Source organism: Ictidomys tridecemlineatus, chromosome 4, assembly GCF_052094955.1.
Source record: "Ictidomys tridecemlineatus isolate mIctTri1 chromosome 4, mIctTri1.hap1, whole genome shotgun sequence".
Lineage (NCBI taxonomy): Eukaryota > Metazoa > Chordata > Mammalia > Rodentia > Sciuridae > Ictidomys > Ictidomys tridecemlineatus.
The window spans coordinates 74,686,739-74,709,461 of record NC_135480.1 but is presented as its reverse complement, the minus strand read 5'-3'; the positions used below and the strand labels follow the sequence as shown (position 1 = coordinate 74,709,461).

At 36.3% G+C, this 22,723-nt stretch overlaps 1 long non-coding RNA gene across 1 annotated transcript; it reads right to left on the bottom strand.

The window, feature by feature from the left end:
• Positions 1–1,154: 1,154 nt before the first annotated feature.
• LOC144376847 (uncharacterized) lies at positions 1,155–20,753 on the bottom strand. Its single transcript, XR_013437218.1, has 3 exons — positions 20,626–20,753; positions 3,380–3,454; positions 1,155–1,315 (listed from the first exon to the last, which is right to left on the bottom strand). It is a non-coding gene; the product is annotated as an uncharacterized LOC144376847 (long non-coding RNA).
• Between the last annotated feature and the right edge of the window lie 1,970 nt (positions 20,754–22,723).

The following is a 22,723-nucleotide window of genomic DNA, read 5'->3' as shown; positions in this document are numbered from 1 at the left end:
CTATCTATGTAGAATGGATATTTTATTCATTTCCTTGGATCTTTTTGTTGACACCAACAGTTGCTCCTGTTCATTTGAGTCCATTTCCATATGTCTTCAGTTCTTAAGACATATCTGCAAGGCATTACCAGGCTTCAAATTGGCAAAACTGAAGTGTGGAGAATGTCATGCATATTTTGGCTTATCTGACCCTATACAAGGTTAGATTTTAGCCTATGTAGAGAAAGGTATTAGTGATGATCTTTCAGACACTTTTTTTTCCCCTGAAGTATTTGCTTTGTACTAAGTATCAAACAACTATTGTTCCGAAGTTAGACACTATAGTAAATATGGAAATAGTATAAAATACAGTGATTAAATGGAACCAGAGTTTGGAAATGGAACAAATGTAAGTTTATGTTCCAAATTCTAACATATAAGGACTGTGTAACCACAGGAATCAGTTTCTTTAAGCCTCAGTTTCCTCATATATGAGAAGCATTTTAAAAATTACCTCATGAAGTATTTCTGAAAATCAAATCTAATAAATAATGTAACACTTAAAACAGTGCCTGACTATAGAAATACTGGCTTTTATCATCACTGTTATAACCATAATTATTATCAATTTCTCTTTCTACTTTCAGTCATTCCCAGGGATTTTGTCTCTTGGATGTAAGTATCTGCTTCCCTAACTATTGTCTCCTATCTCTGTATAAGGAGTCAGCTGTCACTGCTACTCAAAATGTAGCCCATGGACAGGTAATCTCAGCAACATATGGGAGGGGGTTTGTTATAATTGCAAATCCTTATGTTTGGCAAGGACTTAATTCAAATCTCTGAAAGAGGGTCCCAGGTATCTGCATCATAATACACTTTCCAGGGTGTTCTAGTGCTTCCTAAATTCCTAAAAGTACTTTCCTAATTCAATTACAGAGTTCAGCAGAAAAGCCCTGAAAATGAACACGCTAGATTGAGGTTCAAATTCTAGCTCTGCCACTTACTTGTTATGTAAACTTTGGCAAATTATCTCTCTTTGACCCCTTTCCTTTGTAATGTACATGAAGTTATTTGGAATTTCAGTTTTGTAGCTTATAGGTGAAAGTATATCAATAAAAAAAATTTAAAAAAAATCATAGAGCTTTAAACAAAATGTATTTATTCTCTCTGTAAAAGTCCAAAGTTTGAAGAGTAGTTAGGAGTGGGTTGACAGCTCTGTTACACAAGTTCACCTAAGAACTCTGAATTTTTCTGGTTTGATACTCTGCCCTCTCCTAGAACATTGTTTTGTTCAAATAGATGACTCGGGCCCATTGAGGTTGAGTCAGTTTCTTGTCTGGAGGAAAAAGGAAGAGAAAGAGAGAAGACCAGTAATTTAGTAATTTTCTTTAAGGGGGGGTGATTTTACAAAAAACACGTCTGTTTATGTTCCTTGATGAGAATCTGGATATTTGACTACACCCACTGGGAAACTGGGAAACGTGTCTGAGTTAGGTGCCAAGCATTCTATAAGAAGTAGATATGGAAAAACAGGGTGGAGTGCCCAGCACATTATCATCTCCTAAAGCTGGATAGGATTGCATGGTGCTGAAGAGTCAGATACAATGGGTATCAATGCAAGTTCTGGTTCATTTCTTCTTAGTATGTGACCTTAAGAATATTAATTCTTCTTTGAGATTTAATTTTCCCATTTTCTAAAATAAAAATTATAAATGCTTTACCTCCCTGTGTTGTTTTTAGTAATGATGAAACCCTGCCTAATTTAAACTACCTGCCATTCCAGATCAGAATGGATTTTAATTCTTTTAATCACAATAAGATAGAGGATATCCAAAATTAGAATGTTTCACATGTCATTAAGTCTTTATCAAACACGATCCTAAGCAACACGCTGTAATTACTGTGCAGTTTTTGGACCTCAGCCCAAAGGTAGGAATCTTAATTCTAGGGCCCATTTGATGATTGGTGGAGTGTGCATAACAAAATCCTGCCAAAAGCTAAAGCACAGCTCTCAGTTCCAAAGAAGGAGGAGGTGTCTCCATTGTTTTATTGTATTCTCTAGGGCAGAAATTGTAAGCCTGTGGTGAAATATAATTATAATTCTCTATTGTATAATTTGGGGTATAAACAAACAAATTCCTCTCTAATCAATTTACAGAAATAAACAGAAAAGGCAAATAAGCAGCCTTCCTATAAAAGGAGTATTAAACAGGATTTGCATGTGCCATTTATTCTGGCATAGCAGAAATGCAGCCTTGAATTTACAACCAAAGCAAACATATGCCCTGTTCCAAGAATAATGCCCTTTATCAGAGATAGTCCCATCTGTCTTGACATCAAAAATCCTTTTTGACACCAATTTTTCATCTCTCAAAAAAATAACCAATGTTTTCTGAATTTTGTAAGCTAATAAGGTCAATAACATCTCAACTTTCTCTGTTTTTTACTTCCTTCCTTCATGAAATGCATTAGAGGCTGCTAATGAGACTGCAGTATTCTGGGTATACCATAACATTGCCACAAGCCTGGCTCCATGGACTCATTTTCTATAGAACAAGCCTAGTGGCAAGAGCATAGTGGGTATGAAAGAAGATTTAAGGTTCTTTTAGTATGGATCTCCACAAAATCAAAGTCTGAGTCAAAGGCTTTTTTTTTTTTTTTTTTTTTTAATTTGGAGAGTGATTCCAGGGAGAGAAGTAAAGGCATTGAGGCTCAGAACATGATGCCCTAAACCATGGCACTGTGATATACTGAGGACTCTGAAATGAAATACATTGGAAGGGCTCAGAATCAAGGTCTCCTGACTTTGTCTGACCTCCTCTCTCCTATTTCCCTTCCTCTTCTAAGGCTTGTCAACAACTCTTCTACCCCAATTATGTCATATAAACTAGAATCTTCTCTATCAAAGCATGTCATAAAACCATAAAGGCCACTCTCTGTCTTACCTCTCTTGAAAGCAGGTAATAAGACCATCATTCTAGAGAGTTTCTGCTCCAAATATGTGGGGAAGGACCATGACATAGAGAAGCCAAAAGGTAGCTGGACAAATGGGCCTTGCTTTTCCCACCCCTAGTTTATGACCAATTTGTATTACCCTTTTGTCCAAATCTGCTTCTCCATAGCTATCTACTTTTTTCTTCAGATTTAGCATAAAAATCATAAATTTTTTTTCCTGGTACTTTAACTCTTCATTTTTGAAAGGTCTTATGTTGTGTACAGCTTTGTTAAATAAATCCATTTTATACTTTTGTCTTGTTATTCTGACTTTTGTCATAGGTATGGCTGCCATGATGCTTGTGATGGATGAAGAAGACTTATTACCTTTTTGTCCCTACAAGGGTCAAAGGCAGAGAAATGCATAAGGAGGGAAAGACAGTACAAACATGTGTTATTAAGTTACCTCTGCTATTAGCCAAACGAAGCTTGATTCTGGGGAAACTTCTGTGGAAACTCCTGACATGAATCTTGGAACTGTCTACCAAAGGGAACAGAAAGAGAATCAATTTGTAGAGATAATAAAACAATAACATTTCTTTACCCATCACACAGGTAGTGTCTGCTGCCTTTAAACAAAAGACAGATTAGCAAGGGGGGAAATGCAAAAAAATGTATTTAACAAAGTTATATGATATGGGATTCTTCAGAACTGAAGATCCAATGACCCCAGGAAAACTCTGCTTTTGTGCTTTCGTTTGATGAAGAATGGACAGTGACATAGAAATGTGATATTTCAGAAGTAGAGGTATGACTTACTGGTACCAAGTAGGGGGCACTTGGCAAGGCCTATTTGCACACATTATTTATGGTCTCTGTGTAGGGGGTAGTACCACTTTAGATTGATGGACATACTAGCTACCACAGCTCATTTGGGTAAGGGCCTGGATTGGTGGCCAAGAGACCAAAGAAAACACCCAGAAATGACATGTGAGACACGGGATTTATTTAAAATTGTTTACAGGGAAGACCTAATGGTGACCATCTGGACATGTGCTTCACCTGTCATCTAGTGGAGACAGGTTGGACAGGTGCACATCTGTTTCATGCAGTGTGTCCAGTGTTTCACCAAAAGCCCAGTGGTAACCAACTGGACAGGTTATCCTCCATTACACATGGTACCTCTGGTGCTTCACCAGAAAATATTAGCTCCTATCTCTCATTATGCTTTGTCCAGGGTCAGCCACTTGGTTGAGCACTTCCCTCCACATGGTGCTCTAGCCCATAACAGTTGCTGAAGAAGAGGAGTTTGTAAGTTAGGCTACAGGCACCATGATGTCATTGATTTGCTTATTTTGCTTTGTTCCTTATATTATATTACAAGCATCCTAGGAACAGCTAACCTGGCACATGGCAAGAAAGCAACTTGTCTACAGAAAACACTGATTTGCTGTTGTTTCCAGCATATATGACAAGTCACTGTCCTTCTAGCTAATAACTATCTAGGCATTCTGGCTCAGCCTGGCTCTCAATTCCCTGGGCTTAGCTAGGTCCTTGTGAAGTGAAAGAGGCATTTCAGGGAAATGTGCTATTGTCCTTCCTTCCTTTAAAGATGACACATCTACTTTTAGGCAAGGTAGGTTAGAGAATTTCTTGATGATCATGTTTCACACAGACTGGTGGGGGAAAGTCACAGTGATCCTGACCCTGTAGTTTTCCCAGTTGCCAAGGTGCTATATTTGGGGGTATCATGTTCTTAGCTCCAGGTGTGAATTCTCAGATCCACTGGTCAAGGTTGGACCTATAGGCCATAATTCTCCTGCCTTTTTGTTTATACAAATTCTCATGTGATGATATCTAAGATACCACAGGGCCAGAATGAGAAGCCTTGGTGTGACTGGTCCTAATATTTGTTAACTGGTTCCTGCAGCAGAGGCTGGTGTAGAAGGGGACTAAGAAGACTTACGCCTGCATACAACAGGTCTCTATTTGAGTATCTGAAGACCATTTTTCTTCTATGCTACAATTTTTTTTATTATAGGGTACCTGAAGAACATTTTTCTTCTCTTCCATAATTTTTTAAATATAAGCTTATGCTCTGAGTAATTTGATAATAATAATAGCAGCTACCATTTATCTGTTTGCCAGATGCAGTCCTAGGCACTTTTCAAATATGTTTACATTTTATTTTTTGTCTCTTTGTGATAACTTTGCATTGTTCACATTTTACTTATGCAGAAACATGCTGAAAAAATTTAAATAGCATGCACCTATATTCACAAGGCATATACATGCATGAAATCATTTTAGTTATTTCTCTATTTCAGAGAAATGATTCTATAATATATTAATCACAGAATAAGGGCTTTTAGACAGTCTTCATCCAGAACTCACTACATTATTAGATAAATCTGAAGCAAGAATTTTATGAAATGGTATTTCTTTTTTTTTTAAACAAGGATTATATTTTCATGTTTTCTATTATGTTCTACTTCTGTGTGGATGTGTGTTTTTTCCTCACTCAATAATGAATCACAGATCAAGACCCCACAGTGTGAAAACACTAGTGTCTACAACAAATATTCAATAGAAAATATTCACAGGGATTATCTGGAGCCTCACAAATCTCCTAGTTTGATGAGTGATTGATAGATTATAGCTAGATTGATAGATAATAGATATAAGATAACTACTGTGTTCATTTTATTACTCCATTTATACTTAGACAATAACTTTGTTTGATAAAATTTTGAATCTACAGGATACATTATGTTATCTACCGATTTGTTTTCACAGAAATATCTGAAATTTTGACAAGTGCCCTAGTTTGGAACTAAAGAATAAACATATTTTCAATGTAATTTTAATTTTTCTAGATTGAAAAATAAGATGAAGAGAAGGGAAAAAATAATTTAAAGTGTGTAAGAGTGCATTAATGTGGTTTGAATGGACTTTCTGAGGAGCCTACGAGTGGCACTAGGGGCTGGTAAGATAATTGTGTCCAAGTCTGGTCTGCAGTTCCCTCTCTGGTTTGTTTTTTCTTTCTCCTGCCTTTGTACTCAGCTCCAACAAATAGCCTTTTACCATATTCATACCAACCTACTACTTAGAATACATGATTAAATATTACCAATTTTCTGAAATGTTCTCCTCTGCTTACTTCTAATAATTCTTTTGTAGGTTTGGGATGCAGAAATAATAATACACTTTGATTTTCTCTTCTGTAAACAGAGATAATGCTTTCTACTCAGATGATACTATAAGGCTTCAGTCAAAAATATATTATATAAGGCTTCAGTCAAAAACATATTATATAGTAGATGCTGCATAGAGTTAAATAGAAGTTTTCTTTCTGCCTGCAATTGTCCAAATTAATTTCCTCCTGCTCCAGTGGGTGAAGCTGTCTCTCAAATCTGCTCTATTCCTTAAGTGGCCCAGGCTTATTGTACAGCCACTCCTTCTTATTGCAAGTGGTCACTTCCTGAAAGCTAATGATGGCTTTGTGAATGTTCACAGAAAATAGAGGAAGGGTTTCAGTTATAGGCACAGAAATATCTCAATGAGGCTGTTGCTTCTGAAGTGTGCTCCATGCAGTCTTTCATCCAACACCTATGTTTTAGACTTGAATGTCTATGAAATCTTTTTCTATCTTTTTGTGAGTGCATAACACACAAACTACGGATTAGTAGGTCACCTTTATTTAGAGTCAGGTTAGAAGGGTAGTCTTTATCTGGAACATTTCCAGACTCATAGCAGAGACAAAGAGAAGACAAGAATCCTGTGATGAGTCTTAAATCTCTAGCCTTTGTTTCTGTTCTCATGTTATTAGCAGAATTCACATGCTTACTCCCAAGTTCAACAAAGTGGGCATATATCCTGTCATGAGAAGAGCAGTCAAAGGGAGTTGATTCAGAATATTTAGCAATCATTAATGCTATTTATCCACTACTGGACACAAGACACTACATTGCACATCACAAAATGTTCCTGTAATCTTGGATATTTGCATCCATATATCCATTGTGTCAGCATTCCTCAGCTCCTGTGTTCATTCCTCTAACTAGAATGTTTTCTTCACATTCACATGTCAAAATTCTGCAGATTTATAAGACAGTATGAATTGGAAACTCAGAAATTAAAAAATACAAAGAGCTAATAAAAAATTTCAACCCCTGAAATAATAGAAGAAATAAAATACTAAAAATAAAGAGATTCTAATGATTTAGGCCTAAAAAGTAACAGTGTTGCTTAGCATGATGTGGGGAACAATATAGGTATTCCTATTACTATAATAGGAAAAGATATCCAGATATCTACTTTATGGTAATAAATAATAGATGTACCTCAATTTGCATCCATAAAGATGAACAATGCAACAGTTTTGAATTATAGAAACATGAACAATATTTGAAAGCATCCAATTTCTTAACCTCTATTCTTAATACTTTTGTCACTACTTGATATACAGGCACATGCACACTCCCCCTTACCATTTTCCTCCTTGGAGAACATAAACCTCACCAAGACAGCAGCTCTCACCCGCCGTTCACTGTTGTGTCTCCAGGACCTGAAGCAATGTCTGACATATAATGGTCACCCCATAACTGTTCATTGGGTGAATAAATTTTTACCATGGATCTCTTTATATTACAAATGACACACTCACATAATAATCACTTTTATAGATATTAAAATCATATTTAAAAAAGATTTAATTCATGGAAAAAAATATATATATATGCACACAAAAAAGTACAATGGTTATCTCAGGCCAATAAGCTTATGAAAGTTTTAATTTCCTTTTCTGTATTCTTCCCAAATATTTACCAAAGAGTATATGTTATTATAAAACAAGAATTATTAAAAGAGAAAGCTTCCTGCAGATCCAGCTCAAATGCAGTCTCTGCAACAAAAAGTTTCCTGAACTCTCCAATCATTGGCAACATTGGCCTTTACAATCCTCAGGACACAGTGAAGGTGGCACACACCTGTGATTTCGAATTGTGAGTTCAGCCCATATGTATCACTTATCTATATTCCTTTTGGACAAACACCCTCTGTCTCCATTTTCCTGTCCAGGAAGGGCAAAGAAATACAGTGCTCTGAAGAAGGCAGAGCAATAGCAAGATGAGTGGAGATAAAGATATGGGAAGAATGTGGAGACTCCAGAATATCAGAGAAACCAGCAGAATATCAGAAACAAAGTTCTGTTTGCTTCCTCAAAATGACACGAAGGTATTTTTCATTTGAAAATAATGCTACATTTAGCTTCAGTGGGATCCTTTAGAGTTTTCAGTTGACTGAATTTCAGGTCACTGAAGCCCACTCTTGAGTGAGTATCATGTAAATTCCCAGGAGGAACAGTTCAAGAGTTTTAGAGCTACTAAAGAGGCCTACTGTGCGCTACAGGAAAGGTTAAATAGGTAAAGGAGTAAGAGATGAATAACCATGTTGGGAACAGGAAATTAAAACCTCAATTACAAACAGGCTGTTACTCTCTCACCTGCTTTCACTCTGCTCTACCCTCCAACCTCCTTAAAAGGTCTCTTCAGTGGGAATAAGGAGGAAATATACAGCTTACAAGATACCTTGATGACTTTTCAAAGAGTGCCAATGTCAATTACCAAAATAGCAATGAGACTTCACTATAGATCCCTAGACAGACTGCAAACAAATTTCAAAGACAGTGTTACAGTGTGAGCAATCTTGGAACCCATTCTCTGGGATCCACCTCATGTCTTAGTGCCTCATATCTTCTTTTGCACACATATTTAGCTTTTTAGAGCAGACAAAAAATCATTCAAAACCATATTTGGTAAATTTAATTGAGCTTTATTACTTTGCCTTACAAAAAGGAAATTAAGGGGTTAGGGTTGTAACTCAGTGAAAGAGCACTTGCCTACATGTGTGAGGCACTGGGTCCTATTCTGAGCACCACATTACAAATAAATAAAATATAGGTCCACCAACAACTAAAAAATTAAAAAAGGAAATTAAAAAACTAGATATTTTGTTAAGTGTATACAGAAGGAAGGAAACTAAAGTATATATTTTATGCTTTTAGATTTTTTTTTTTAGAATCACTCTCAGCTAACTTCAAAGAACATAAAGAAGGCATCATCTTCCCTGTTTTAAAGACATAAACACTAGGCTCAGAAAGGTGAGAATATTCTAAAGGTCCTGCAGAATAGAATCCAAAGTCAATTGTCTTTTCTTAGCATTTCAAATACCTGAATAAGTAAAGAATTATCTAAAACAGCTCTGATTAAGGGAATTAAAATGATCTCCCTGGGGGGAATGTCTACTCTATATCCAGGACACCTAGGCATATTGACAATGCACATAAAGGATCACTAAACATAACTAGAATATGCTGAGGGCCATTGCCAAGTAGGAATGACGCATCAAAATCCTTGCCAGCGTACCGTACCCCATGTTAAATGGACTTGCCTTGGAAATTTGCTGTGACCTTGCATGTGTGTTTGAGAAAGGTGACCCTGCTCAATGACCAGGGTGGATCCAGGATTAGGGTGTATCCTGCAGGTTTGAGGAAGTATCCCGGTTTAGGGCGTTCCCGGTTTAAGACAATAGGAGTTTTAGGGAAGTTGGAGGTTGAAGATTATTGCTGCTGGGAGTAGGGCGTGCCTGCTGCCTGAGTTCCCGCTGAGTTCTCAAGGAGAGAAAGTATTTAGGACGTGAATTGTGCGGGAGATGGGGGATTTCCCCTGAGTGTGTGTGGAGGCTGGTGTGAGATCCGGGATAAAGAATTGCTGTTTGAACCTACAAACCTGTGTGGTGGCTCGTGATCTTGTGCCAAGCCGAGACATTGGCATTTGGCAGAATAAATGAGAAAATATGGTGTCAGTTCATCTAGGTAGAGTTTTTGTCATTCCTTGTGTACTTCAGTTACTGAAGAAATGATAATTAGTATTACTCTTACCAAATTAAATAATACCCTGGAATGATGATAAACTTTTTCTTACATTGGAGTCCAAATGAATTAAAATTTTGTTATATTTTTTATATATAAACAACTGTCTCATTTTCAACACAAAGAGAGATGAGTCTGGTGTGGTGGAACATGCCTATCATCCTAGCTATTCCAATGGCTGAGACAAAAAGGGTTGCAATTTCGAAGCCAGCCCTAGGGGACTTAGCAAGAACCTGTCTCAAATTTTTTAAAGATGAAAAGAGCCAGGGGATGCAGCTTGCAGTAGAGCACTTGCCTAGCATATGTGAGTCCTGGGTTTAATCCCCAGTACAGTAAAGAAAAGGGTGGGGGAGAGAGAGAGAGAGAGAGATGAATCACTGCTTACTAATTAAAAACATTTTCACCCTACCAACAAATAAATGAGAAGCCAGTTTTAAAAGAAGAGAGATCACATTACCATCTTGTCCTGGAGACCAGGCAAATGTAGTCCAGCAATGGTTTATGTCATATCCTATTGGTTGGAGTTGTCACAGCAGGCTGTCCCTCATCTCCCTACTTGTGCACTGTATTCTCTTTGCTGGGAAAGCCTTTTCCTGTTTTAAATGACTCCTTATTCCTTAGTATTCATTCATATTAGGTACTATCTGACCCAGGCAACCTCCTCTGACCTCAACTCCAAAGTGGATCAATTATCCTTTATCTGGACTCACAAATAAGATAAAAACATAATATTACAATTGAATTCACTACATGATTTTTGAGCAAATAATTGAATAAGTGATTAAGTGAATATCTGGTTCTGACTTAGCACTCTCAGAGCTACTCTGAAACTCTTAAAGAGACCTATCCTTTTCCATTTACATCAATAAACAAAATAAGTCTTTTTTCATGATGGCACAATTCTCTTTTTAACATTACAAGAAAGTTGCATCCATTTCATTAAATCAAAATTTATGTCAAAGACACATATCTCCAAACCTAGAATTAAGGATTCTCAATGCTCAGGGATCTCATCCTCCAGAGATCTCTAAACTGTAATTAGAAACAATTAGAATGGAATTTATTTGTGATATTTATTACCTAGAAGTAGTCCATATTCCTATATATTCTAATTGATGATTGTTTCCCAGAAATATTTCCTTTAATTGACTCTAGACAGTAAAAGCAGAGTCAATTAAGGAGTGACCCTTCCTTGAGATTAAAAATAACCATCCACACTGTTGTCAAAAAAGCAAGGTAAATTATAGTTGAAGGGATGTTGTAGAGCTATCCAATGTCCTCAGTCCTAAGTGATTCAAATATTAATAAGTAAAAAGCATCACACAGGGATTATATCATAGTGTTCTTGTCACATAGAGTAGCCATACCCAGACACTGTGGCATGCCATTTGACCAGGCTGCTGGAAATTAATGGACTACACTTAAAAGTGTCACAGTCTTCAGTGGAGAAAAGCAAAAACTTTGTTCTTAGGTAGAAGTTATAGCTTTCTCACTATCAGCTATGTCATCTTAGTTCATTTTAACTTTGGAATGTTAATTTCCTTGACTATAAAACAGAGATAAAACTACCTTCCTTGGAAGTTTTTGCAAAAGAAAACCAAAAGTAATAAATACATAGGTGCTGCCACAGCACTGAGGAGGTCTTGCCCCTCCCCATATCCTCTTAGCACATCTGTGTAGCCCTGTTGAGCTGAAGCCACATCTCCAGCCTTTTCCTCTCCCGTCTTTTTCTCCCTTCCTCTCTCCTCATGAATAGGCCAGATGGGTTCCCAGATATCTGTATTTCATAGACCAATAATATCATTTTAGTGGCAGACTAAGAGAGGGTTATCTATTTGATTTTCAATGAAAGAATATTTTTAAATAAATAAATAAATAAATAAATAAATCTGCTGTCACTGTCATTTTACAAAGGGAAAAACTTTTTGACAAAGAATAAAAATAAAAGGGTATAATCTCAGTAGAAAATAGTCAAAATTGCAATGATTTTTGTATTGTGAACAATTGCTTGTGTTTATTTCCTTTTTCTCAGGGTTGGTGATGATTCCATTAGGGACCAGTACTTATCTGTACCTTGCCACATGGAGTGACAGACCCAAAGAGTCTCATCTTGAAATCAATGTCTGCTAGGTACAGTCATTAGTAGATGCCATAGATCCAAGTCAAGTGAGTGGACAAATCTATCTCAGAAAAAGAAACCAACTGATAGAGAAGTGATTCGATTTGCCTGCCTAAGGTATAAAATTGTATTATACACTATAATTTTGTATCTTTATTTTTTCAATCAATGAAATGTAATGAATACATTTTTATTTCAATGTGAAAAAATTTAACCACTTATTATATAGGGATATAACACCTCATAATATATGTCAAGTTTTGCTGAACTGTTAGTCTTCTACACCTGTAGGAAGAAAAAAATTCTGAAAGTTTGCCCAGGTGTTTGTTTACAGATACCTTGAGACTCTCCTCTATTTGGCTGGCTAGATCAGAGGCATCCATTACTCCATAAGAAGAGGGTAATTAAAGTAGAACATAGATTGAAAACAAAGAGGTTTAAAAAATACAACTATATGAAAAAATGGCTTGGAAGAAGCAAATGATTTATCAAATCTCTTTCTCATACTTCTCTTGTGCTCAACGACTTCTTATCCCCACCCTGGCCCTCAAACAAACACCCCAAAACACCAAAACAAAACCAAAAGGGTACGTAGAAATCTTGAAGCCTAGTGGACAATACGATGCTCAAATAGATTTGGCCAACTAAGAGTAACAGGACCTGTATAACTCACCCCTAAAGCAACAAGCCCAAGGAAAGATATTATCCAGTCATTCAGTTTCCATGGTTAAAGCCAGAGACATCCATAAATAGGAAAAGTGTTCAATTATGACATATATTGATGGTTCTTTTTTTAAAAAAACTTTTCCCCCCAAACAGGAAAGCTACAATTGGAGTCAGATTCAACTGCAAACCAAACTGCTATCTCCCTTCCAATCTATACTTTTTTCCTTTAATTTTTATTGTTGGTGGTTCAAAACATTACATAGTTCTTGACATATCATATTTTACACTTTGATTCAAGTGGGTTATGAACTCCCATTTTTACCCTGTATACAGATTGAAGCATCACATCAGTTACACATCCACTGTTTTACATATTGCTATACTAGTGTCTGTTGTATTCTGCTGCCTTTCCTATCCTCTACTATCCCCCATCCCCTCCCCTCCCATCTTCTCTTTCTACCCCATCTACTGTAATTTATTTCTCCCCCTTGTTTTTTTCCCCTTTCCCCTCACTTCCTCTTGTATGTAATTTTGTATAACCCTGAGGGTCTCCTTCAATTTTCATGCAATTTCCCTTCTCTTTCCTTTTCCCTCCCACCTCTCACCCCTGTTTAAAGTTAATCTTCTTCTCATGCTTTTCCTCCCAACTCTGTTCTTAGTTACTCTCCTTATATGAAAGAAAACATTTGGCATTTGTTTTTTAGGGATTGGCTAGCTTCACTTAGCATATTCTGTTCTAATGCCATTCATTTCCCTGCAAATTCTATGATCTTGTCATTTTTCAATGCAGAATAGTACTCCATTGTGTATAAATGCCACATTTTTTTTTATCCATTCATCTATTGAAGGGAATGTAGGTTGGTTCCACAGTCTTGCTATTGTGAATTGTGCTGCTATGAACATCGATGTAGCAGTGTCCCTATAGCAAGCTCTTTTTAGGTCTTTAGGGAATAGACCAAGAAGGGGAATAGCTGGGTTAAATGGTGGTTCCACACTCAGCTTTCCAAGAAATCTCCATACTGCTTTCCAAATTGGCTGCACCAATTTGCAGTCCCACCAGCAATGTACAAGTGTTCTCTTTTCCCCACATCCTCGCCAGCACTTGTTGTTTGACTTCATAATGGCTGCCAATCTTACAGGAGTGAAATGGTATCTTAGGGTGGTTTTGATTTGCATTTCTCTGATTGCTAGAGATGGTGAGCATTTTTTCATGTACTTATTGATTGATTGTATGTCCTCCTCTGAGAAGTGTCTGTTCAGGTCCTTGGCTCATTTGTTGATTGGGTTATTCATTTTCTTATTGTTTAATTTTTTGAGTTCTTTGTATACTCTGGATATTAGAACTCTATCTGAAGTGTGAAGAGTAAAGATTTGTTCCCAGGATGTAGGCTCCCTATTTACTTCTCTTGTTGTTTCTTTTGCTGAGAAAAAACTTTTTAGTTTGAGTAAGTCCCATTTGTTGATTCTAGTTATTAACTCTTCTGCTATGGGTGTCCTATTGAGGAATTTGGAGCCCAACCCCACAGTATGTAGATCGTAGCCAACTTTTTCTTCTATCAGACACCGTGTCTCTGATTTGATATCAAGCTCCTTGATGTATTTTGAGTTAACTTTTGTGCATGGTGAGAGAAAGGGATTCAGTGTCATTTTGTTGCATATGGATTTCCAATTTTCCCAGCACCATTTGTTGAAGATGCTATCCTTTCTCCATTTCATGCTTTTAGCCCCTTTATCAAATATAAGACAGTTGTAGTTTTATGGATTGGTTTCTGTGTCCTCTATTCTGTACCATTGGTCCACCTGCCTGTTTTGGTACCAGTACCATGCTGTTTTTGTTACTATTGCTCTGTAATATAGTTTGAGGTCTGGTATCGCTATACCGTCTGATTCACACTTCCTGCTTAGAGTTGTTTTTGCTATTCTGGGTCTTTTATTTCTCCATATGAATTTCATGATTGCTTTATCTATTTCTACAAAAAAATGCCTTTGGGATTTTGATTGGCATTGCATTAAACCTATAGAGAACTTTTGGTAATATCACCATTTTGATGATGTTAGTTCTGCCTATCCATGAACAGGGTATATTTTTCCATCTTCTAAGATCTTCTTCTATTTTTCTCTTTAGGGTTCTGTAGTTTTCATTGTATAAGTCTTTCACCTCTTTTTTTAGGTTGATTCCCAAGTATTTTATTTTATTTAATTTTTGAGGATATTGTGAATGGAGTGGTTGTCTTCATTTCCATTTCAGAGGATTTGTTGCTGATATACAAAAATGCCTTTGATTTATGCATGTTGATTTTATATCATGCCACTTTGCTGAATTCATTTATTAGCTCTAATAGTTTCTTTGTAGACTCTTTTGGTTCTGCTAGGTATAGAATCATATCATCCACAAATAGTGATAATTTAAGTTCTTCTTTTTCTATTTTTATGCCTTTAATTTCTTTTATCTGTCTAATTGCTCTGGCCAGTGTTTCGAGAACTATGTTGAACAGAAGTGGTGAGAGAGGGCATCCCTGTCTTGTTCCAGATTTTAGAGGGAATGCCTTCAATTTTTCTCCATTCCAAATGATGTTAGCCTGAGGCTTAGCATAGATTGCTTTTACAATATTGAGGTATGTTCCTGTTATTCCTAGTTTTTCTAGAGTTTTGAACATAAAGGGATGCTGTACTTTGTCGAATGCTTTTTCTGCATCTATCAAGATGATCATATGGTTCTTATTTTTAAGTCTATTGATGTGGTGAATAACATTTTTTGATTTCCGTATATTGAACCAGCCTTGCATCCCAGTGATGAATCCTACTTGATCATGGTGCACAATTTTTTTGATATGTTTTTGTATCCGATTCGCTAAAATTTTATTGAGGATTTTTGCATCTAGGTTCATTAGAGATATTGGTCTGTAGTTTTCTTTCTTTGAAGTGTCTTTGTCTGGTTTCGGAATCAGGGTGATGTTGGCCTCGTAGAATGAATTTGGAAGATATTCCTCTTTTTCTATTTCCTGAAATATCTTGAAAAGTATTGGTATTAGTTCCTCTTTAAAGGTTTTGTAAAACTCTGCTGTATACCCATCCGGTCCTGGGCTTTTCTTAGTTGGTAGTCTTTTGATGGTGTCTTCTATTTCCTCAATTGATATTTAGGTTTGTTTAGGTTGTCTATATCCTCCTGACTCAATCTGGGCAGATCATATGACTTAAGAAATATATCGATGCCTTCACTATCTTCTATTTTATTGGAGTATAAGGCTTCAAAATAATTTCTGATTATCTTCTGTATTTCTGAAGTGTCTGTTGTGATATTGCCTTTTTCATCCCGTATGCTAGTAGTTTGAGTTCTCTCTCTTCTCTTCGTTAGCATGGCTAAAGGTCTGTTGATTTTATTTATTTTTTCAAAGAACCAACTTTTAGTTTTATCAATTTTTTCAATTGTTTCTTTTGTTTCGATTTCATTAATTTCAGCTCTGATTTTAATTATTTCTTGCCTTCTACTTCTTTTGCTGTTGTTTTGCTCTTCTTTTTCTAGGATTTTGAGATGAAGTATGAGATCATTTATTTGTTGTTTTTTTTTCTTTTTTTAAGGAATGAACTCCAAGCAATGAATTTTCCTCTTAGAACTACTTTCAATGTGTCCCATAGATTCCGATATGTTGTGTCTGTGTTTTCATTTATCTCTAAGAATTTTTTAATTTCCTCCTTGATGTCTTCTATAACCCATTGATCATTCAGTAACCTATTGTTCATTCTCCAAGTGATGCATGATATTTCCTTCCTTCTTTTATCATTGATTTTCAGTTTCATTCCATTATGATCAGATAATACCATGCATCTTATCTGATGCATGGTATTAAGTCTAGGTTATTAATTGTGTTATTGAGTTCTATAGTTTCCTTATTCAACTTTTGTTTGGAAGATCTGTCCAGTGGTGAGAGAGGTGTGTTGAAGTCTCCCATGATTATTGTACGGTGATCTATTAGACACTTGAACTTGAGAAGAGTTTGTTTGATGAACATAGCTGCACCATTGTTTGGGGCATATATATTTATGATTGTTATGTCTTGTTGGTGTATGGTTCCCTTGAGCAGTATGTAGTGTCCCTCTTTATCCTTTTTGATTAACTTTGGCTTGAAATCTATTTTATTTGATATGAGTATGGACACTCCTGCTTGTTTCTGAAGTCCATATGAGTGATATGATTTTTCCCAACCTTTCACCTTCAGTCTATGTATGTCTTTTCCTATCAAATGTATCTCCTGTAGGCAGCATATTGTTGGGTCTTGTTTTGTGATCCATTCTACTAGCCTGTGTCTCTTAATTGGTGAGTTTAAGCCATTAACATTTAGGGTTATTATTGAGATATGGGTTGTTCTTCCAGCCATATTTGTTTATTTATGTTACTAAACATGGTTTGTTTTCCTCTTTGATTATTTTCCCCCCTTTATTGTACTACCTCCCACTGGTTTTCATTGTTATTTTCTGTTTCCTCTTCCTCTAATGTTTTGCTGAGGATTTTTTGGAGAGATGGTTTTCTAGCTGCAAATTCTTTTAACTTTTGTTTATCATGGAAGGTTTTAATTTCATCTTCCATCCTGAAGCTTAATTTTGCTCGATACACAATTCTTGGTTGGAACCCATTTTCTTTCAGTGTTTGAAATATGTTATTGCAGGATCTTCTAGCTTTCAGAGTCTGTGTTGAAAGATCAGCTGTTATCCTGATTGGTTTACCCCTAAATGTAATCTGCTTCCTTTCTCTTGTAGCTTTTAAAATTCTCTCCTTATTCTGTATGTTAGGCATCTTCATTATAATGTGTCTAGGTGTGGATCTCTTATGATTTTGCACATTTGGCGTCCTGTAGGCTTCTAGGATTTGGGATTCTGTCTCATTCTTCAAGTCTGGGAAGTTTTCTGGTATTAATTCATTGAATAGATTGCTCATTCCTTTGGTTTGGACTTCTATACCTTCCTGTATCCCAATGACTCTTAAGTTTGGTCTCTTTATGTTATTCCATATTTCTCGGATATTCTGCTCATGGTTTTTTAACAGTCCTGCTGAGCTGTCTATGTTCTTTTCAAGTTGAAATACTTTGTCTTCATTGTCTGATGTTCTATCTTCTAAGTGTTCTACTCTGCTGGTAGTATTCTGAATTGAGTTTTTATGTTGGTTTATTGCTTCCTGCATTTCTACGATTTCTGTTTGTTTTTTGTAACCTCTATCTCCCTGTATAGTTGATCTTTTGCTTCTTGGATTTGTTTATGTAATTCATTGTCGAAGTGATCTTTCATTGTCTGATTTTGCTGTCTAATGTCTTCCTGAGACTCCAGATCATCTGAAGCATGTATATCCTGAATTCTTTATCTGACATTCCATCTGCTGCAGATATTACCTCTTCTAATGTTGAGTTGACCTGCATAGCTTGTGGTCCTTTCTTTCCTTGTCTTTTCATACTGTTCACGTTTCTTTCTGCTTGGTGAAACTGTTGTGTTATTGAATTTTCCCCCTATATATTTATATTGCTCTTGTATAGTTGCAAAGTCTCCCTCGCAGGTGTGGGCAGTGGCTCTGCCCCTCCTCCAGTTGGGGCAATGTGCCTACCATGCCGGCAGGCCACTGGGCTTGTTCTGCTGGTCGGTAGCAGGTCTGCCTACCTTATAGGCGTGGGCAGCAGCTCTGCCCCTCCGCAGGCTGCTTGGCCTGTCCTGCCAGTGGGTCGCAGTTCCGCCTACCTTGCAGGCATGGGGCGCTGGGCCTGTTCTGTCTGTTGGTTGGTTGCAGGTCTGTCTACCTTGCAGGTGCGGGTGGCGGCTCTGCCCCTCCCCCAACTGGGGCGATGTGTCTACCACGCTGGCAGCCCGCTGGGCCTGTTCTGCTGGTGGGCCACAGGTCCGCCTACCTTGCAGGCGCGGGGGGTGGCTCTACCCCTCTGCTGGCCGCTGGGCCTGTTCTGTTGGTGGCTGCATTTCCGCCTACCTTGCAGGCGTGTTGCGGCTTTGCCCCTCCCCCAACCGGGGCGATGTGTCTACGGGTTGCTGGTCCTGTTCTATATTGATGGTTCTTGTGTTTCTGTTTGGAAAGATAATTCTCCCCTATTATGAATTCTTAGGTTTTGGCTTTGTGGATCAATTTGAATTTTTCATTCTGGTTTTCAGAGTCCCATTATTAGACCAGTCCCAAGGTCTAATACAACCAACTCAGCATACTGTAATAGTTTCACTTGCAAAATGACAGAGTTCAATTATATAAATTTTTTTTTTTAGTGTAAGAATGTGATTGCCTGTATCAGAATCAACTGGAGGACATATTTGACACACAGATTTATGGACATCCCTCTCAGTCAGAATTTATGGGTGGGTCCTGGGTGGGTCCTTGTACTTTCAACTGTTGTCAATTTTGCCTTTTAGCTAAGTTTAAAATCTATTTTTGTAGATACTGTGTAATGTTCTTCCCAGTTTAAATATTCTATTATAAATGATAAAATAATTGAGAAATTCAGCCACCATAAATTTCTTATGTAAGAAAGTTTACGTTGAGCCAGTGGATCTTTAATTTCTAGGGACACATTTTCACTTGAGAGTGACTCAGTGTTGAATGTGGCTGAAGTAAGTTTATCAAAGGGGCAATCTAACTAAGCATAAATTTAGGTCTGCACAGTAAGTCCCAAATCCTAAAAACCTTTTAAATACATTATACGTTTCAATTCTCCTTACAAGCCCAGAAGTTATTAGGGCAGAGGTTATCATCTCAGGTTTGCCATGAAGGACTTGGAAGCTCACTATCGCCATGACTTGCCTACTCATAATTTGGTGGGTACACAGGCAATATCAATTATGGTATTTTAAAATTGTAGAATTTCAAGACCAACTCAGTCCTATTGTACAAAGTCTTGAATTGGATAAGATCCCTGGGAGAGTCTCCTTAAAGTTTGAGAAGCATGTAGTTATGTGATTTCTCTAAGCTCCAATATCAGACAGAGTTCATGGTGAACAATACCATAAGAAATGAAGAGATCATTTACACTTCTCTTGAAGGGTCAGTAACTTAACAGACTCAGGCTGAGTGTCATTTGGTTGGTGAGAAAGATATAGGCCACAGGCAGGGAGACAGGGCTGTCAGCAGCCTCACCCTCTGCCCCAGACAAGGAGCAAAAAAGAGGCAAAAGTAATAAATCATTCTTCTTAGAGGTGATCCAGAGAGCAAAGCTTCTTTCTGCTGACAGGTGAGGGGTTTGCATATCTTTCAGGGTGTGACCTTGAGCTTTTTATCCCAGTGAAACAGAAGGGAAGAAGATTATGGAAAAATTGAGAATATGACATTATCCAACCTGTAATTAATCAAATTCTTTAGTTGGCTTTGATAAGCTCCAGTGATTTTAGAAAAGAGAACACTTCAAATCTTTCCTGTTAATCTCATGTCTTTTCTTGATAGCTATGATTTATTGGAAGACTATTCATTCCTTTATTTAGTCACTCATTCTATAAACACTTACTGAGAATTTACTCATTACTCCTTGAATATGAAAGGGCACAGATTCTGTTCTTATTTTGCAAAGGGGAAGAAAATCAAATAGGAGGGTAATTTTAATAATACATTTTAAATAATACATTTGTTCATTTCACCACATGTGGAAACATTCTGTGCAAAATTTATTCCAAATGCTCTTTCTACAAACAGGTATCAAGAAGATTTTAACACTTTTGTTAGGCAACTGGCCATCCCAGTGCATCTGGACAAAGAGAGGTGAGGAGCATCTCTCCCATCACACCATCAGAAGTCACATGAAGAGTGGTGACTCCCATTCCAGCCAGCAGTAAGTAGAAGTCCCCACCTGAAGTATCAAAAAGGCCACGTGGGGAACTGGGCCTCTACCTCCACTTAGGCAACAAAGCAGTTCCTTTCATGCCTCTCTCTGCTTGACTAAGACCAGAGAAAATCAACTAAAATGGAAGTTTAATTTCATAATATAAAATGAAATTGTCCAGTTTCCAATTGAAAATAACTCACCATATGAAGAACTAGGAAGATCTCAAACTGAATAAAAAGACTTGACAGATCACATCAAACATCAGAGATGTTAGAACCATCTGACAAGACTGTGAAGAATCCATGATGACAACTCTCCAATGAGAGATTATGAACATGCTGAAACAAATGAGAGAAACAGAGAGCCTCAGCTAAGACATAAAAAACTTCAGCATATAGAAGATACAGTGAGGACCAAGTGGAAATTTTATGTCTTAAAACAAAAATACATGAAAAGCACTGTGTGGATGGCTCAACAGCAGAATTTTACAAATTAGCAGAACTGAATGAATTCCTTGAAAACATAAGTGATCACAACTAATTTCAATAGCTTTTAAACTATTGATGAAATGGTTTATTCATAATTTTAAAACCTTCTCTGAAGTCCCAAGGCTCACATGGTTTCACTAGAGAATTCTTACAAATATTTACAGAATTAACACCAATTCTACACAATAACTTCGAAAAAATAAAAAAAAATAAAAATACTTCCTAATATATTTTATAAAACCAATGTACTATAACATCAAAACTAACCAGAAACAGTACAAATCAAAGGATAACATATACACAAAAATACTCAACAAATACTTGGAAATAGAATACAGTAATACATAAAAAGAATTATACACTATGACCAACCAAGCAGAATTTTTTGAGAGATTTAAGGTCAGTTTAATATATTAAAATCAATTCACTTAATTCACCATATTAACAAGACAATGAAGAGCAGTTAGTTGATTATATCCACAAAAGCAGAAAAGGAATTTTATAGAATTCAGTATTAATTCATGACAATAACTCTCTAAAAAAGTAGCTGCCTAATAAAGAACATCTATAATAAAACTTACATTTTTCATGATTAAATCCTGAATATTTTCCTCGAGATAAGTAAAAAGACTCTTGACTCAGTTTAACATGCTGTTGGAAGTTCTAACTAGTGCACTAAGGCAAGAAAAGGAAATAAAATGTATGCAAATATGAAAAGAAGAGATATATGTAATGACATGATTGTTTACACAGAAAATCCCAAGGAATCTTAGGAGCAAAATGAAAATCAAAGAACAAAAACCATCCAGAACTGATAAGTGAGTTCAGCAAGATTCTCAAAAACAAGTTAAATATTAAAACATCAAATATAATTCTATATACCATCAATGACCATGTAGGCACAAAAAAGAAAAATGCAATACTATTTAAAATCACAAAATATACAATACTTATGTGTAAACATAAAAAATATTCATAGTACTTATAGACTGAAAAGCACAAAACTTTGAGAAAAGAAATCAAAGATTGTATTTTCTCACCAGAAAGGAATGTTCTAGCTAGCACCAGCCAAGTAAAACCTAGATAAAGACTGTGATGAGTCTAAGTTGCACACTTATCATTCTGGCCAGGGGCTGAGAATAGAACACAGAAATACTCTACATATGAAATATATCAGTTCTTTCCAAATTAATGTAATTCTGATCAGAATCCCAGAAATATATTTTAGAAATATAAAATAATTCTAGAATTTATTTTGGACAGTTGATAAGCTAAAATATATAAAACTATTATAGCAAAGAATTAAGTGGAAAGAATCAGTACACCCAAATTTCAAGACTTATTGTTTAGATACAATAATCTGTGTGTAGCACAGAGGGAGTGTGCTACTGATGAAGAGATAGGTACATTAGTGAATGAAACAGAAGAACTCAGAGATGGATCCATACAAGTATACCAAACAGATGTTCCAATTAAGGTGCAAAACCAATTCAGTGGAGGAAAGATTGCTGTTTTAACAGATAATGCAATTAGACATCCATAGGCAAAAATCAAGTTACTGGTTAATTGATTTAATTAAATAAAAAATCTTAACTTTTTAATACTTCTATAAAAATTAATTAAAATACATTGTGGACTTAAAATAAAAATAAAAATATAAGATGTTTATAATAAAAAACATAGAAGAAAATCTTGAGAGCACTAGAGCTAGGCAATGTGACACCAAAATTATGATTCATAAAATAAAAACAATGGTAATTTGGAGTAGATCAAAACTTTAAAAGTTTACTCTGTGAAAGACCTTGCAAGG